The sequence below is a fragment of the Accipiter gentilis genome, chromosome 9 (genome assembly GCF_929443795.1).
Source record: "Accipiter gentilis chromosome 9, bAccGen1.1, whole genome shotgun sequence".
Classification (NCBI taxonomy): domain Eukaryota; kingdom Metazoa; phylum Chordata; class Aves; order Accipitriformes; family Accipitridae; genus Astur; species Astur gentilis.
The window spans coordinates 9,400,210-9,417,057 of NC_064888.1; the positions used below are offsets into that span (position 1 = coordinate 9,400,210).

The 16,848-nt window shown below is 40.8% G+C and overlaps 1 long non-coding RNA gene across 7 annotated transcripts in view; it reads right to left on the minus strand.

The window, feature by feature from the left end:
- Positions 1 to 273: 273 nt before the first annotated feature.
- The window catches only part of LOC126042732 (uncharacterized), a 40,157-nt gene continuing 23,582 nt past the window's right edge, over positions 274 to 16,848 (minus strand). For 3 of the 7 annotated variants that reach the window (XR_007507276.1, XR_007507277.1, XR_007507275.1), the window contains 3 exons: positions 12,732 to 16,475; positions 10,050 to 10,113; positions 8,057 to 8,443 (listed from right to left, as the gene is read on the minus strand). This is a non-coding gene — a long non-coding RNA (uncharacterized LOC126042732). Of the gene's footprint in view, positions 367 to 8,056; positions 8,444 to 10,049; positions 10,114 to 12,731; positions 16,476 to 16,848 lie in introns of those variants that run through there. The other 4 variants (XR_007507279.1, XR_007507278.1, XR_007507281.1 and 1 more) reach the window with 4 other exon arrangements.

Genomic DNA, 16,848 nt, shown 5'->3' on the forward strand with positions numbered 1-16,848 from the left:
AATTCAGTCAAAGATCACAAGGTTAGGAACTGATGAAGCAAAAATTTCAACTGTGGGAACAGACAGTACCTAATTAGACATACAGATTTGACCTGTTATGTGTGTATACATTTAAAATCATTCTATTGTCTGCTGGTGCCCACTTTTATCTTGCTTCATTGACATTTTTGTAGTAAGAGGTTACTTACTATAATTAGTGGACTTTTTTTTTTAATAACATACACAAGGCATTAGCTCACATTACACTGTCACATAAGAACTACTCACATAACGAAATTCTTGTGGATAGGTTGGCAGGAGAGGGCCCACAGCTTTTGGAACATAAATTTACTTTGTTTTGTTCATTAATGTCTCCATGCTGCTGACCTAGAGAAGAGATAATTATTAGGTGTTTTCAACACCATTTCCCATTGAAATTAACTTGCCATACAAGGAGCAGGAAACAAGCACTGCAAACCAGGTACAGTCCCCATATCTTTCCACTGAAGCAGAGTGAGTACTACAGATTCAGCACATTTCTAATACTGGTTATATTGTTCATGCAATTTAGCTTTCACATTGTGTAGATATCTCATACCTCTTTCATTAGCTGAAGCAATTAAAGTACAGTCAGACATAAGATTTATATTTTCATATTCCCTCTTTGTGCGATTCATTTTGAGATAATTAAAATAATTTTTCAGTGAAGCTGTCACAGCATAATGAAAAATGTTATGGGAATATAAACAAGACTTGTAAACATTTTATGAGGTTTTTTTTTAAAGGGGGAGGGATCCACAACAGCTTTAAAAGATCAAAAAGGATTCCCAAGGTGAAGAAAGAACTATAACAGGATTTTTAGAAGTCAGCTTACAATTACTTGAAAATAATTACTTCCCCAGAAAACAAGTATATGACTAAAACATCAGCTGATTAAAATAATTCAGCATTTTTTCCTCTTATTTTCTCTGTACAGTTATTACTGTACCTGTCTAGATAAAAACAGAGCAGACAATGTGAAACAGTACACATCATTTCCTGCATTAGCTGCTTTAATCTGCTGTGATTGAGAATGTATTTCTGGACACAGTCCAGACAGGCTTCTGGCAATCAGAACAGTGAAGAGACCTGATGTACCTTGTTAATTCTCTTAAGGCTAAATCCCACAGCCCTTGCCCAGGCAAAACTCTCATTGAGAGTTTTATTTAGGTTAGATTTTGACCTATTAACCTTAACATCTTGAATTCATGGTTCTTTCATCCATACTTTTCCCTCTTTAAATAAAGTATCAGGTTTACTTAATATACTGATACAAAAAGATATTACTTGGTACATCTAATGTCATGTGTCGTCATGCCACTGGGGAACAGCACTGGAGAAAACCTTTCTGTGAGTTATGGTGTAGTTAAACTGATGTGAACATACTGAAATAGAAGATGGGCATTAGATCATTCACATCCCCATTTTGCAAGCTGATATGTACAGGAAAACCACTGAATTCACATACAGAACCAATTACATGACTAACTTCAGGGCTGAAGGAGTTCACTCCAGCACAATTTTTTTGAGTTTTGTCCCACTTCATTTACTGCCTATTCCTCTGGAGACTGATCTACATTTTAGTAGTTTTCCTTAAGTCATCCTTGTGTTCTTCAGCAGTCTGGAATTTTTTAACTCTTTGTGAGTACTCACAAGCCAATGTGAGTACTTTGGGGGTGACAGTCATTTAAAGAATATACCTCAATGGAAATCTTTCTTGTTCCTTCAAAATTTGGTTTTGGAACTTCTCCACTGCCATGCCAGTCTGCTTTGTCAACATCCCTAATACTTTTATTTACCTTTTTGATTTAAAATGGTAAAAAACCCTACCCAAATCAATTCTACAACAAAATCTATGTTTCTGCTCTTCTGGTGTCATTAACATCAAATCCACCATTCAAAATCATTCAAGGCTTATTTTCTCTTCAGTACATTCTCTCCCTTGACATTTGTAAAGTTCCCCCCTGTATCTCTGCCTGCAAGTTGTTACACGACCTGAATCACTACAATCTCCATATTCCTTATTTTTTATGGCTAGCATTAACACCTCTGTTTGTTTGCTGGACTTTTTGCCACAGCCCTGCTTCAGTCTTCACTATGTACTTTGCTAAGACCTGCAGGCCTTAAAAACATTCTATAGGATAATGCAACTGAGAGATACCTAAATGCCACCAGTTGGCTGCAACAAAGGCTGGATTTATTCCAGGGTTCACCATGTCCATTCTCTGTCTTCTTTGCTTTTATAGTTCCACTTACTTATGTGCCTTTACTTCTATTACTGCAGAGAAATATGCTTTCTGCTTGGAAATGCCTGCCATCAAAGACACAACGCAGATAAAGTTATCTGCATTAGCTTTGAGCTAGATGGTCCAAAGAGCAATGGTATTAGTGACCAAATAGCAGAAATTTCTACACATTAACAGCAAATCCATTGTACCCTACAGACATACCCTGAACAGTCACTTTTCATGGCAGACACTCCTGGACTCCAAGCCCTCCTTCCTTACGCATGACACTAGAAGAGTCCAAGAGATCACTAGTAAGCTAATGATTCACTTCACAGCAGCAAGTTCTCTAAAATCAGTTATTCTTAATTGTATGAAATTTCCATTACTTTCTTTATCATCTGTAACCAATACAAATTCCCCTGTTGAATATTGCTTACCTGGAACTAGCTACCAAAAGCACTTTGGTAACTATTCTAACAGGGTTTGATGCTGTGCAATTTTCTCTTTAAAAAACATCTTAAATCATCTACTGGTTTTCTGTTTTCATACTAATACCAAAGCTACCTGTGCAAGCAATGGTGTGAAGTTAAAAGTTGAAGGAAAAAATCCACACTTTGTACGTCTAACAGTTTTGCAGTAGGCAAGCACTTAAAAGGAACCAGACCACCCAGTTCACAGCACTGTTCTATTTGAAGTCCTTCTGATGTTGAAACTAATTATGCATCTGGCTAGGCAGGCTAGCATCAGAGCTAGAGAAACAGCTTGAAAACAAAATCAACAATTTCAGGTTTAAAGGATTAGATTCACACTCTAATGAGAAGCCACAAATAATCATGAACTCTCACTTTGTTTTATGAGCATTCATTGCTGTTCTGTTGGATAAGATATGGGCTATTTTTAGATAATAGTTCATAAAGAAAATGTCCTGTGTAGTAAATAATACAAAATGTTTCCTTTTCTTAAGAGTAGAACTAAAGTTCCAAGTTACAGCCATTGGTATTACTGTATGCAATAACAAAAAGCGTGACCCTCCTTTCCAAACTAACAAAAATTTTAAAGGAAGAAACTAAGCTGAGGGTGGAAGTGCTCAGAATATAAGTTAGCAGAGACACACCTTCTGCTGGAACGAGTGTTTTGGCCAGCATACTTTCCATCTGTTCCCTAAACAAAGTGAAAAACTGTATCACTAAAAGGAGCTTTCTACTGGTACAATCAAGTTCAGAGCTGGTATGTGCCAGCAGGAAAAATAAAGGCCATTCAGGGGATAAGAAGCTCTGTTCCCTCTCAGAAAAGAATGAGAGAAAAGAACAGAAAAGAACAGAAAAGGATAGAGAAAATAAAACCTGTGACAAGCAACTTTATCTCCTTTTTTCACTATCTTTCTAGCAAGAGCACTCTCACCTTACCTGTAGGTTCTCATTCATGCAGAGCTTCACTTTGAACCTCTCCCTTTCACACAAACATAATTGTTGCTCATATAGTTATAGGTCTTGCTTTCAAATGAAGAACAAGGTTGTGCAGAGTATCTACAGCCTCCAAGTGCCCACAGGGTAACTACTCTTCTCCTAACCACAACCCCTTGGCAACCCAGCCAAGCTACGATTTGAAAGACATGCATTATGAGTTAGGGTGTCATCCACCCTACCTCTCACTCACCCTTTAATCATCCACCACTGCACAGACACATATGTCCTAACAATTTCTTTTCTGTCATTTCCCCCCTTCTCATTTAGAGCTCTCACAGAACCTCATTTCTGCCAGGCATCTGCAAGGGCAAGCTAACCAAGGGCAAGCTCTCAGTAGAGCCATGGCACTTTAGCAAGAGATGCAGCAGAGCTGGGGAGCTAATAATGTAAGTGCTAGCAAGGACATTGATTTACATACATGGCATCAGGGTACATCAGTATAATTGGAACTGCAGAAGCAACACAAATATTAAATACATTTGAGAAACCAAAGTCCTTTGGTGAGATAATTCACATTTGTAGCATACTTTTTACTGTAAAAGGACGTTAAAGTTGTCCTTTGAAACTTCTTTAGAAGTGGGAAAAAATTAAGTATGGAAACCCAGATTTTTTAAAAATGTCCTCCTTTTTGTCCTAAAAATGCCATCTTTTATTTTAGGACACAACACCGCTTAAGAGTAAAAGACACTTAAAATTTCTGTTCCTATCAATTTTCTGTTAAGTGTCTGCTGTCCCAAACAATACTTCAGATATGTTATTTAACCTGGGAAAGCTAAAGCAACATTTGGATTTCTAAGCAAATATAAAATGTAATTTTAATGAAAATAATCCATCACCAATTCCCACTTTCTGTTTTCTGCCTATAGTTTAGACATGTAGGTATTTTTTGTATTTCTTTTTCTCCTGAGTCTAATCTGACATTTTCTTCCAACACACACAATTTAAGTCCTAAAGAAGGCCAGAAGCAAAATTTCTGGCTGGTAGAACTCCACTGAAGTCAAGGGGAATTTATCCCATGTGTATAAAGATCTGGGGGCATAGCAGCTGTAGCTTAAAAATAAAGCAGAAAAGTTGAAGCACTCTAGACACAAAAATGAGGTGTAGAAGCTTGCTTATATGGGTAAATTAATGAGCTTCAGTAAGTGATCCTGATTTACCACTCTGCAGCTGTCACCTGCCATATAGAATACCCTTACAGCCTTGTTCCTTTTATAGTTACAAAGGAGCTAACGTTAGTATAGCAGGATTTTAGCAAAAGAGAATTGAATCTACAAAACCCAAATATATTTATTTGAAAAATAAAAACCATCGTGTATCAAAAGATAAAAGCATATGCCTTCTGCACAAAAGACTTATGTGAACCTGACTACTGAGTCATTTCCTTCATGTAAAATTAGTTGTTGCATGAGTAGCATAACTAATGAAATGGTTTTCTTATAGATTTGTCCCCTACTGTCATGACCCAGTTCCTGCAGCAATATTTCCAGCTGCATCCTGCAAGAGACTGCTAGAAAGCAGAGTTATAACTAATCTGACAGTGCACAAATGCTAATTGGATGGTCAGGTACATTTTGACTGATTAGCTACAGCCAAATGTTACATATAATGTGTGAGTTCTCTAAGGAGGATCTTCATTTGTACAGTTCTCTTCTAGTCACAGGACAGTTCTCCCAAATTTTGTACCCAATTAGAGACATCTGTAAGTCCTACCTATTCCTCTCTCAGATTTCACTGAAATTAACCCCTGGGCTCAAAAGTAAATGGAGCTAGGGGCTGAACTGACAAAAGACACACCCATTACACGATGGAAGTGTTTTCCTTGGGTACCGGACTTACAAATAATAATAAAAAAATAACATCTGCAAATACCTGAGAATCCCTGTCACTATAACAAAACACTTCATTTAAACATCATAGAATTTCTTTCCTTAATCATACTTATACATAATGAGAGACAGCAAACATGTAACTAAAAAGCAGATGCTTGTGCTGTTATTGTGACCGTATGTCCTTTGCCTGAGGGCAAGCTGAGGTAACAGGCTAGCCTTGTCACTTCAGGAGTCAACCAGTTCTAAGGTTTGAAGGTCTTCATAGATTTAGAAATGGGGACTGCAGCAGGCTCAACTACCTCTCAGAGCAGAGTTGGTGGGGAATACAGTGAATGGTTTGGGGGGGGGGGGTTCCAAAGGAAAAGCCTTAAAGGGATGAAGGATTAGAGAGCAAACGACAACTGGGGGAGCTGTGAAGCAGCTGGGTCTTGTTAGTCTGTCAGAGCATTTTATAACATTGAAGGCCAAAACTAGATATTCTTCATCAGCAAGGCAACCACATGGAGAGAACTGTTGTCATGAGTTCTAACTGACATTTCTCTGAGCAGGCAGGATTTGGAGGTCTAGATTTCTTCCTTGCCACTGGGAAGGATTTCATAAAAGACTGTGGATGGATCCACCTGAAGTGCAGGACAGTTTCCTTACCAATTCCACCCTGGGAAGTGTGAGGGTCTCAAGAATTTTTGAAAATACAGGTCATCAAGTAGTTCTCATGAAGGCAGTCAATACTTTTTGTTTTCTTTCCTGAAACTGAAGTGTTTTGTTTGTGGAAATCTTTAGTTGATCCTAAGTCCAATACATTAGATTTTGTTCAAAGTCCGATAACCACAGTTTGGAAGAAGGCGGGGGGTAGGGGGGGGAGGGGAGAGTGGTGGTTTAGTTTTTATCTTGGACTGAAGACAGTACAGTGGCACTTGCCTTCCAATTAGCTTAAGTCCCTATTTCATCTGGCTAGGCAATGTGATCAGAACTCAAGGCTGCAGCTGCCACCGCAAAATAATACTGCAAAATAATTCAACATATTCAAATACTGAATGATATCTTTGAAAAGGCAATGTAGGAGTTGTGCCACCCAGTGGAATAACTAAGAAGAAAATATTGTATACAGAAAGTTCTACAGTGTTCAAGCTGCAGAGTACTTTCCATGGTATCATTCAGACCATGGTTGTTAATTCAACTCTATTATTGATTGTTCTTCTGTAAACTCAGCAGGACCTGCCAATACCTCTTTGCCAAGGTAGAGAAAATAAGATTTTAAGCAGAAGGCTAGTTGATGGGAGGTGTGCTCCTTTAACTTATTCTGTATCTTTCATGGGTGTATATAGATTTGATTTCTGAAAGATTCCCTTGTAATAAATTAAAATGTTCTGCCTCAGCCATGTAACTTCTTTCTTGCTATTTGGCAGTATATTCATTTCGGCAGAGTATTTCCACAAGAGATTAATTGGGGCTGCCACTGAAAAGCCAATGAGTAAAGACTATAGCTCTGGTCTCAGCAAACAACTGTAATTTTACTATGCAAAGTGCAAGCAATCTCAGTCCCCATACCCAACTAGCACAGGGGGACTGTCTGACCAGGGAACACTCATTAAGGATGTCTAGCAAGATCAACCTAAGGCGGTGCTTTTCAAACAGTGTCTCTAACCTTAGGGCAAGAACTTAAGTGACTAAGATGTACTTAGTGCTTGTGGTGAAGTCTTTTCCTATACTACTATTTAGCAAGACATCCTCTGCCCCACTCATTTGAGAAAATGGTCTGAAAAAAAAATACCATTACAAATAGATATAAAAGACATTATAAATCTCTTACAGACATTTCCAGGTAAAAGCAAACTGTGGCTCCTTTTAAGCCTCCTTGCTGTAAACTGAAGGACTGGGAGAATCTAAGCAAAGCTGCAGCATGGGAAAAATGCCTTCTGTCTTGCATGGGGTATCAAAGTGGGAGCCAGTCAATGCCTTAGCAAGTGCCAAAGGTAACATTCAGAATCCTTCTGCTGTGGAGTCGATAAATAGCTAGAATCCCTCTCTCCAACAGCTATCACAGCCCAAACTCCAATATCTGCTGATGCGTGCTAATATGCTAATACTGTAATATATTTGCCAATGTACACATTTGGTATGAGGTAGAGCCTTCTACATAAACATTAAATGCTTGTTTGAGTCAATGTCAATTTCTGATGTAACCATCTAAGTGGTCTTAGTGGTGAACATCAGGATGGGGCAGTTTTGCTTAAATAATGCTAGGTCTTTGTGTGTTTTAAAAGGCCTCCAAATACAATGCCATAACACCAGGCACAGAGGAACACCAGGCCTTTTTTCAGAATCCTTGAGAAGCATGTTAAATTATCTTATTCTTGGTACATTAAACAAGTTGCCAATGCTGCCATGTGACCTTTCAGTTGCAAATCTCTTTTCAAAACTGCTTTTTCTTGCATTGGTTATTCAGCACCTTCTCAGAACGCAGACATTTGTCTTGATTCCCTTATCATTTGATAGTCATCATAAAACACAGGATAAAAAGGACCATGTTTATTAAGATGAAAGGCATGTGAATGTGTTCCTTTTCAGTATACGTCTAAATATTCACTGTCAAATATGAGACTACCATCTAGCTTCAAAAACTGTAAAGTTTGCATTTTGGGGGCTTTCCCTAAGTCCATTTAAGCTTTGCATGTATTTGTGTGCATGCATCCACTACACAGATAGCAAAAATACATCAAGAAAAACATCCAAACACATGCAAATATTTTTGGAATGAAAGCATCAGCCTGATTTAATGAGCACATTTGTAACAGCAGTAGTTTCTCCTCTTTCTGTGTAGATAAGGATCCTGTCATGATGAGGCGCCCAGGTACAGAGATGAAAAGAAATCACCAGCTGCTCTTCTCAGCCTTTTCATTGCCTATGCAAGACAAGAAATAGCAAAAGGATCCATGGTGATAAATCCACTGTCAGTGACCGGTGTTTTATTCTTACACTTTCACCAGTATGATGATTTCAAGGCTGCTGAGACCTCATGTAACTTGCAAATATACACATAGCTGTGATCACATAAGAGGTAGTAAATTTTCAGATTGTGTCCATGATTAAAAAAATCTGAAGATGTTTACATTTCAGAAGTATAGAGCATTTTTTATTTATTTTTACTTCACAATTATGAGTTTAAATGTAGTAAGTATATTCTTTCAGGACAGAGGTTTCCTTAAGCAGACTTACTGGAAATACTGAGGATTGAAAATGCAAGTGAACAAAGACACAGAGAGAATCTGGGTTTTAGACAGGTTTTGCATTTATGGACAAGTTAGAATTTTGTGTTTGCAAATAGGTAGAGATTCCTTTTCCTTCTGAAAAAAAGTCAAACAAACACTTGGCAACAATAATTTGTTACTAATCCATTCTTTAGACACATTACCTTCATGCCAGTGTCAGCTCTATAGCTTTCAATTTAAACCATGCATCTTTCAACTTCATATACAATATTTTAAATGTTTTGCCCTTTTTTTATTCAAAATATTACCAGGCTTTCAAAGCTGCATGTTACCAGCATGTTCAAGTGTCTGTGCACTGACTCTAATGAACCTTGGTTCATTAATATTGCAGCCAACAGAAATGGATTTTTCTGTTTACACAGTGTTAGCCAAGGGAAGTTGTTGGGTTGACTCAGCTGTTTTGTATTATTATCCTGTAAGAGAGTTATGAATCTCAATGCAAGGAGCTTGCATTCTAGCAAACTGCTAGCATAGATTCCAGGCTAAGGTCACACATACATGTAGACTGCTTGGAGGAAGAGCCAACAAGAAACAGTCAGGCAGCAGTGACCTCTAAGAAAGACAATGCAGGAGATAGTTAACCACAGAACTTTCTCTGGGAACATCCTCTTAAGTTGCTTCATTAAGAGTTACTTGGAGGGATACAACCAAATTTTGCTCTAATGTTTCACATTTGTGAGAAAGGGATATTGGGGTGACTACTCTAGAATCTTCCATTTCTATTCACCTAGCTCAAAATATCCTTGGTCTTACTGAATTATTAAGGTCATATTAAGTGGTTCTGACTAAGTGACTCAGAACTCAGCAGTTAGTCTGGCTTTCTGTGATCTGCCAGTCTCTTCCTCCAGTATCTGCCACTCACACTCCTCTTTATCTCAGCCCTTGAGGAGTGAAGAGACGGTTGGCTGAATTTAGCATCTTACAAGTGTGCTTATGCACTGGAGCATGCTTATGTGAATCTGACATGGTGAGCTGGTGGAAGAGTGCAGCTGGTTTAGCAATCACAGCAAAATAATCTTTCAAGCCAATCATGCTGTTTCTCTAGGCTCCTATTTCCAGAGGATCCCAACTAGAGGGTTTGCAGCAAAACCAAAGCAAATGTGCATTGCCAGGAAGCAAAGCAGAACACCTTAATGTGGGTCAGTACATCCACCACCTCATGACAGAGCTGGGGCTCTCACTGCTTGAAGGCATGTACCCTTTTGTCTACCAAACAGCTACTTTGATTAGATATTCTACCTTGTGCTGTGATCTTGATTTTCTTGTAGTCACCAGCTGCATTTTCACATTTTCCTTGGATAATCTGGGAGAAGGAAGGGGCAGAATAAGCACAGTTAAAAGCAAAGTTTGGAGTGAAACATTATGAAAATTTTTTATTTTTCAGGTGTGTCAGGTAAGACAAATAGCAGACTGTCACTCCTGTTAAAACCATATAGCATCCCATCACCAACTGTCAGCACAGATAATTAAGGAAATGCTCCTCCAACCACATAAATTGGGCTGGAATTATGTTCTGAGCTCATTTAACTACATTTCTACATGAAACTAAGCACATCTTTTAGTCAGTTTAGGGCTTGGGCTGAACTTCCAATCTTAGATTTTCCATTTGTTTTTGTCCTATTAACAATGGATAAGCCAGAAGGAACACAGACTTACAGATCTGAAATTCACATGGCAATACTGGCAGGTCAAGAGTAAACATGATTGTATTGGTTTTGTGTGGCAAGGTTTTGGTAGCAGGGAGGGGGGGAGGGTTACAGGGGTGGCTTCTGTAAGAAGCTGCTGGAAGCTTCCCCTGTGTTCGAGAGAGAGAGAGCCCATACCAGCCGGCTCTAAGACACACCCGCCGCCGGCCAAGGCCGAGCCAATCAGTGATAGTGGTAACGCCTCTGTGATAACGTTTTTAAGAAGGAAAAAAAGTTGGGACGGGGGAAACAGCCGCTGGAGTGAGGAGTGAGAACATGTAAGAGAAACAAGCCTGTGGACACCAAGGTCAGTGAAGAAGGAGGGGGAGGAGATGCTCCAGGCGCCAGAGCGAAGATTCCCCTGCAGCCCGTGGTGAAGACCCTGGTGAGGCAGGCTGTCCACCTGCAGTCCAGGGAGGTCCACGGTGGAGCAGATCTCCACCTGCAGCCCGGGGAGGACCCCACGCCGGAGCACATGGGTTCCCGAAGGAGGCTGTGACCCCGTGAGAACCCCGCGCTGGAGCAGGTTCGGAGCAGGTTTTCTGACAGGACTTGTGACCCCGTGGGGGACCCATGCTGGAGCAGTGTGCTCCCATTCCATGGGAATGGACCCATGCTGGAGCAGTTCATGAAGAACTGCAGCCCATGGGAATGGCCCACTTTGGAATTGTTCGTGAAGGACTGTCTCCCGTGGGTGGGACCCCACGCTGGAGCAGGGGAAGAGTGTGATCAGCCCTCGCCCTGAGGAGGTGAAGCGGCAGAAAATAACGTGTGATGACCATAAACCCCATCCCTGTCCCCCTGTGCCGCTGGGGGGGCTTGGTGTTGAAATCCGGGAGTGAAGTTGTGCCCGGGAAGAAGGGAGGGGTGGTGGGAAGGTGTTCTGAGATTTCGTTTTATTTCTCATTACCTTGCTCTGGTTGATTTGTAATAAATTGAGTTAATTTTCCCAAATTGAGTCTGTTTTGCCTGTGATGGTAATTAGTGAATGATCTCTCCTGTCCTTATCTCGACCTGCAAGTTTTTTGTTATATTTTTCTCTCCCCTGTCCAGCTGAGGATGGGGGAGTGATAGAATGGCCTTGGTGGGCACCTGGTGTTCAGCCAGGGTCAACCCATCTCAATGATTCTGCTTGAAAGCTGACTAGCTTTTACACTTCTTTACTCGGATTTGTGTAAGGTAGGAAAAGATCTCTGTCCCAAGACTCCTTATACACTAAGAATAAAAAGTGAGCAAAGCATCTGCCCTTTATCAGAGAAGGAGAAATAACTCCTTTATTCCAGCCAATGATTTACACAATAATCACGGATTCTCCTTTTTTTTCCACATTATATAGAATCTTCTTTTTTCATGTTATACAGAGGCTTAACTTACTCTGTACTTCTAAGAACTTTGAGGACCCTCTTGAAAAGACAGCTGGTATTTATTGTGAAATACTGATATATAGAAATAGAGGGGTGGGGAAGGCTGATCATAACTTAAAAGTAGCTTTCATTTTACCGTGGAAAGACATGGTTCCTCAACTGGAGGAGAATACCTCCACTTTCTGTTCTAGTCTAGGTATACTTCCTACCTATGTATGCTCCCCTGTGCTTTCAGCCCTCCAAGGTATATAGTGCTACTTTAAGCAGGAGGCTGGACTAGATGACCTGCAGGATCCCTTCCAATCACCATGTCTGTGATTCTGTCTCTCATTTCTATCATATTATTTCTTGCCCTTTCCACCCCACCCAGGCTTCTATGGCAGATACTTAAGTTTTAAATTGCCCTACAGTAATTACCTTTGCCTGCTTGCAACTATTGTCATCTGGCTGACAGGTCCAGCTGTGCCAATATGCCATAAACTGGCTGCTCAGCAAGAGCAGAAGCAGCTATCTGCACTAAGGTTCTGTTCATGAGAGAAGACCAGGAAGCACACATGGAAAAAAATTTAAGATCTCTACCACAAAGCCAAAAAGAGAGGTCTGCTTTAATTCATGAGAGGCCTTGTGCGGTCCACCTGCCCTTCCTAGCAAAAGCCTAAGGAATGATATGACAAAAGCCAGCCAACATTAAGACATCATGAAGTAACTAAGGTCAAGAGGCATCTATGGTCACATCTGTTATCATGATAAACTGTCTAACTAGAATAATCTCACTTAGATAAGTGTCTGTGCCATGAAAACTGATCTGACAGCAATCCCAGTTACTGTCAAGAACCTCACCATTAGCCTATGCAATAAAAAATGTAACTTACCAGTCACTGTCCTCCTTGCTCCAGAGGTGACCAGTGTAAATCAAGAGCTTGCTGTATCACAGATGAGCTGAGTGACTTTAATGAGAAATCACGTCCTTATGGATTACTGTTCCCTTGCCACATCTTGTCAGCAATTCTTCAGAAAATTATTCTACCATTCTCAATTGCAAGGAAACAGATGGCGCATGGAGGAAACCTCTCTGATGTATAGTCTCTTGGTAAAACAAGGATAAATAAATTAAAGAGAAGAGGCCAACACTAATATTGTCTTCTACCAAAATGCTGCTTAACGAGGTGTATTGGGTTTGCGTGGCTAGGTTTTGGTAGCGGGGGGGTTACAGGGGTGGCTTCTTTCAGAAGCTGCTAGAAGCTTCCCCTATGTCTGACAGAGCCAATGCCAGCCGGCTCCAGGATGGACCTGCCGCTGGTCAAGGCTGAGCCCATCAGCAACAGTGGTAGCACCTCTGGGATGACATATTTAAGAAGGGGAAAAAAACTCCTGCACAATTGCAGCCAGAGAGAGGAGTGAGATGTGAGAGAAACAACCCTGCAGACCCCCAGGTCAGTGAAGAAGGAGGGGGAGGAGGTGCTTCAGCTGCTGGAGCAGACATTCCCCAGCAGCCCATGGGGAAGACCATGGTGAGGCAGGCTGTCCCCTGCAGCCCAGGGAGGTCCACAGTGGAGCAGATATCCGTGGAGGACCCCACGCCAGAGCAGGAAGATGCCCAAAGGAGGCTGTGACCCCGTGGGAAGCCTGTGCTGGAGCAGGCTTCTGGCAGGACCTGTGGTCCCATGAAGAGAGGAGCCCATGCTGAAGCTGGTTTGCTGGCAGGACTTGCAAGCCCGCAGGGAATCCATGCTGGAGCAGTTTGTGAAGAACTGCAGCCCGCGGGAAGGACTCATGTTGGAGAAGTTCTTTGAGGACTGCCTCCTGTGGAAGGGACCCCACGCTGGAGCAGGGGAGGAGTGTGAGGTGTCCTGCCCCTGAGGAGGAAGGAGCGGCAGAGACAACATGTGATGAGCTGACTGTAACCCCCATTCCCCATGTGCCACTTGGAGGGGAGGAGGTAGAGAATTCAGGAATAGAGTTAAGCCCAGGAAGAAGGGATGGGTGGGGGGAAGGTGTTTTAAGATTTGGTTTTATTTCTCATCCTACTCTGATTTGATTAGTAATAAATTAAATTAATTTTCCCCAAGTCAAGTGTTTTGCCCATGACAGTAATTGGTGAGTGATCTTTCCCTGTTCTTATCTCAATCCATGAGCTTTTCATTCTATTTTCTCTCTCTGTCCAGCTGAGGAGGGGGGAGTGATAGAATGGAGTGGTTTTGGGGGCACCTGGCATCCAGACAGGGTCAACCCACCATGCTAGGCTACATATATTTTCTATTTAGCAGTTAGATAGGACAGTCATCATCTGATCCACATTTTGTTGATTCCTGCAATAGCTGCCTAAGCAATATACACTGTTTTCACAATGTGGAACACCAACAATGAAACAATCTACTGTAAGGCACAGACACAGATGAAGTGATATTAGTAGAAATACATTATTTTCCTTGGATTTCCAAGTAACTGAACAAATACCAGTGCATCTATACTTTAGTCATAATTTATACATAGGCATACTGCATATGCATCTATACATATGAAATCCATACAAGAGATAATAAATACTTAGTAAAGCACATTTATAACAACTCTTGCTAGTGCAATGAATCCCAACCCTTAGGAATTAAAGTGGCATGTTACAAAAATAAATATCTGTGTAGCAGGGAGTGGATACAAAATGTATTCTTCATTTGTTTCCATGTTTCTCAGCTATATAACAGAAAAAAGAGGGGAAAATTTTCCTAAAGGCAAGAGTTATACACAAACTTGCGAATAACATCTTTAGCAACTTACAGTTGGAGAATAAGCAGAGAAATAGTATTTTTACTTATGGAGGTAATATGGGAAAGTTTGGTTCAATTCTTGCATATAAATACAGAGATGGCTCCCTCAGAGAAAGTAATTCATTCAAACATACTTGGCATAGTGTTCAACAATCTTTATTTCTGCAAGCTGCAGCCAAGTAAAGCCACTGAGTAAAGCAGCTCTATAGGTATGTAACTCATGAACATACTACTAAAACCATCAAAAATTTGCTACTCCTAGTAAGCTCCTGGAACTGTTGCTATACTAGTATGCTATTCCTTTGGTCAAAAGCACAGTGCTGTGGAAGGAGACAAGATACTGTTTATAGGACAAGGAATAATTCAGAGGATGCCCTGAGAACCTGCACCATGGACTATTATGTGGCTGGTCTTCAGCTGTTCTTCTGAAAAGCTCTACACTCGTGTAGAAAATGAAAGCAAATCAAGTACTGGTTCAGTCTTCCAGACTTTCACTCCCTCTCCAAGGACTGCTGCTGGAGAGCATAAAGTTGGGATAAATATCTGGTCTTCCTGTTAGAGGAAATTCCCTTTAAAGTACTGAGGAGACTTTCACACAGTGTTGAGTTTCCAGCCCCACTACGCAAGCATCTCAGGCAGGTGCACCCACAAACCTTCAGCCAACATAGCTGTCACTGGAAAAGTTCAGGTTCCCAAGCAAGTGGCAAGGAAAACAAAACAGAGAATACATTAGAATTTAAGAAACAAAAGCCAAAAATGGGATACAAAGAGCTATCTGAAGTCTGCCTGAACAGTGTTTATCTCAGCAGCAATGCCACAAAGGCCAACAGCCACTAAACCGCCCATGCAACCATGAAAAAGAACTCTGGAAAAACTGGATCTGCACAAATCATACACAAATGAACAAGACATAGCTTTTGCTAGAACAAGGCCAGTAGCCTAGCAGTTGGCATTAAGCATATGAAAGTTTTGATGAAGGCAGACTGAGAACATGTTTGCTGTTTGTAGAAAATGAACAGCTTTGATGCTACCTTTCATATTTCATAAGTTTTAGATAAAGTATTACATACAGTCTTGCCTTCCATGTCACAGTCTATTACTTTTCACCTAAACACAGCATTGCTGATACCTCCAGCACGTCAAAAAAACCTATTATCCTGGTGGTGGTGAAGATGACCAATTTGTACCTTCTTTTATTTTGTGCTGGCTATATGGTAGCTACTATGATGCAAACAACCACTTATCTTGCAGACCTAAATGGAGAGGATGTGACTTACATGCTCTGATACAGGTTGTTTGTTAGTCATGACCACAACACCATGGTTTTGTGCTATGATAAGCCCTGACTCCTGCTGTTCCTATTATGCCCATGAGTTTTTGATGATGATATATGGGAACATTCAGCTGTGAACAAGAACAAGGTGCCCTGTACTGTGATATTATCTGCTGTACTACCATGCATTTTTACAGATGCTGGTGGATTTCCAGGAGCAACTGAGCAAACAAACCCAGCACTGTGATCAAATTTGCTGCTGCATATGCAGCTGCCCCAGTTCTAAGACATGCAGAATTGTCTGAATGTGGATTTCAGTACCTTTTTTAGGGCAAAAAGGATAGTTGGATGCTTTACAACTTTTTCATCCTACTTTCAGCCAGTGATTCTCCAGCCACAATTTTTAAGGCTGTCATTGCCACAGTTGATGACATTTTCAAGCAAGGATGTGGACCTCATGACTTACCAATGCCACTGTCAAATCCATCTTTTATCTTCTGTAGAATGCAAAGGAAAGTAGAGACAGCAAGCAATTATACAGCTTCCATGAACCTGGCATGGGACTGCTGCCCATCAGACTACAAAGAGTCAGATACGTAATGGTTTAAGACAAACATACCATAAACACAAATGGCTACTCTGAAAATGTAAGGCCTGAGAGTGGTTTGTAAATCCTAAGCTGTAAGATTTTATCACTGACAGTTCACCACTCCAGGTTCTCCAGAACCTACAGAATCTTCAAGTGTATAAGGCAGATCTGTATTTGGGGCATTAGTTCCAACTCACACCCATCCCTGAGCTTAAGCTCTTCTCCCACCCATGTTATTTCAGTGACTTCCAGGGCATGCTATGTCCTGTTCTACCCTGGACATGAGCCCAGATGCACACCTCTATACAGTGTGAATGAACAGACACACTGTGCCCAGTCCCATTTCTCATATCTACCCCTGC